This window comes from Adiantum capillus-veneris, unplaced genomic scaffold (assembly GCF_014529385.1).
Source record: "Adiantum capillus-veneris isolate H3 unplaced genomic scaffold, ASM1452938v2 Hic_scaffold_293, whole genome shotgun sequence".
Lineage (NCBI taxonomy): Eukaryota > Viridiplantae > Streptophyta > Polypodiopsida > Polypodiales > Pteridaceae > Adiantum > Adiantum capillus-veneris.
Genome location: NW_028221415.1, coordinates 81863 through 84366, shown reverse-complemented (window position 1 = coordinate 84366; position 2504 = coordinate 81863).

Sequence of the window (2504 nt, the reverse complement as noted above, 5' to 3'; positions counted from 1 at the left end):
TTTTTGACTTCACAGCAGGTTGGCTGCATGGTTTAGAGCTCCATATTAGGGGAGACGTGCTACTGAACGTTGAGTTTGCCAATGACTCAACCTTGTACTTGGAGGACCAGGAGGCCAATCTGCACAGGTGTGAGCAGGCTCTTGAGGCATTTTGTTGTGCATTAGGCGCACTAATCAACAAGAGGAAGAAAATAGCTTTCTGGGTTGACAGCGCTCCTACACCTGATTGATCGCCAAGTGAGGGTTTCAAGTGGATTCCCCCAGGGACTCCACTTCACTATTTGGGTTGTCAGGTTGGCCTGGAATTTTCCCCTGAGCAGCAGACTGCTCCCCTCTTCTTGTCCATTAGGAGGAAGTTGCTCCATTGGAGTTCGGCACGGCTCTCTTTAGCAGGCAAAGTTGTAGTGGTCAACCACGTGTTGTTGACTACTATGTGGTACATCATGTCTTGCTGGATCTTCACGAGCTCCTGTATCAACCAGCTGGATCGGCTGATCAAGAATTTTCTTTGGTCAGGGTGCGACACCCAGCTAGCCCGGGCCAAAGTACCTTGGCAGGTCATCACCTTACCATGTTCTCAGGGGGGGCTGGGGATCATCGACCCAGCACAGTAGAGCAGAGCCATTCTTGGGAAGTTTGTGGTCAAAGGACTGCTTCCAGGGGAGGAGCCCTGGAAGGAGTTGTTGCTTCACCCGCTTCGAGCTTGAGTGCCTCATGTAGGAGGCCCTTAGAGCCCTTTAATCAGGTGGATTTTCAAAGAGATGCGCAGAGTAGGTATGAGTAGGATGATTTTGCTGCGAGCCTGCTTAGGTCTTGGGAGCGGAGCAGTTGAGGAGTAGCCTAGAGTAGTATCAGCCCACTTGCACAGAGGAGTGCTTGAGACAGCCCCCTATTTGCAACCCCATGGTTAGCACTCAGAGAGACCACCTACTTGGTAGTAGGCCTCATGTTTCTTGGGGTCCCATGGTAGAGGGTCCAACCCGCACTCTCAGTGACTGGCTCCAGTTTTCAGGTTTGTCTGAGGAGGCTCAGAGCATCCAGCTACGAGGCATGAGGGGGGTGCAAAGCATGTGCCAAGATATTACAGAGGCTTTACCGGCTGATTGGTTCACTCCTCTAGAGACAACAGCTCCTAGATGGATGGGGGCCTTCACGCGACTGGAGGTCCTCATCGCAGTTCGAGCTTGCTCGGAGTCCGTACCCCACATGTTCTTTGAGGTTCATGCAGAGGGTCACCTTCACAGAGTCTCAGTAGAGTCTCCACTGGTTGCAGAGTGTTGCTTTAAGAGGATATGAGTTTTGGGCATCTATGGGAGGACCTGTGTCATAGATCCTTACCGAGCAGACCTTGAGACAAGCCACTGGCCGCTTTGGGCTTGGGAGAGCTGCCCTCTCGCACGAGTGCAGTGGGACCCTGGAGAGTGGTTCTTGAGGGACCCCTTCTCCTCAGCCGCTTACCCTGGGAATCCCTTCTTTCAGTACACAGTTCAACTGGGGTGCCACGTGCTGGCTACACGGAGAGAGGCTCGTCGTGCTGCAGTACTTCATTGGCACGAGGAGGGTCTCGCAACTGAGTTCTTGTCAGGTTTCTAGGACTCCAAACAGCCGAGGAGAGTAACTTTGTTCCAGTGGCTAGTTGCACAAAGAGCTACAGCAGTTGGGAGCTGGCTAGTACACAGTGGCTTTTTGGTAGCTTGTGCAGCTTGTGGCCATCCTTTGGAGAGTCAGCGGCATTGTCTGTGGGACTGCCCCATGGCACAGCAGGTTTGGCTTCGAGTTCTTTGGCTGATGCCGGTTCTTTCCATAGCTTGATAGTACACTTGGGGTGTTGCAGCCTGGTCCACTATCATGGGCCCTGCGCTCCATTTTGAGTTGGCTTCCACCAAAAGGATGATAGTGATCCAAGGGGGTCGAGCTACACTCCAGCTTGCCACAAAGCTTACCCCCAAGAGTGGTGCAGTGAGATAGAGGTGTGTTGGGAGCTTGATTCACACTCTCAGGGATCAGTTGGAGAGACTCCAGGGCAGCTCCGATCGCATGCGGGGGCACAGAGAGGCTTTCCTGCGACTCTGGCGCCTAGGGCCTTTCTTCACCATGGTCTAGGGTGTACCCAAATGGCACTACCGTCCACCTATGTGGCTCTTTCCTCCTCTCATTTTGTGATTAAACCCCCATTGTACATATTTTGTTTTCTCATTGGGAGAGTCTCCCCTTGGTTTTGATGTAACCCTCTCTAGTAGAGGTGATTGTAGCCCTATGGGCAGTTTTATTAACTAATGGAAGGATCTTGTTCTCGGGAACAAAACATCTAGTGGCTTTTTACTATTTTTAGATGAGCATGACTTTTCTAATTTGCAATTTTTGGAGGCAAACGATATACCAAAATGTTCCCATATGTCTATGACCTTCACGATATATTATGTTCTTTGTTTGTTGAAGATACTGGATCTTAGAGCAAATGTAGTGGAATGAGGCATAAAGCCACTATCGTGGCCCAAACCACT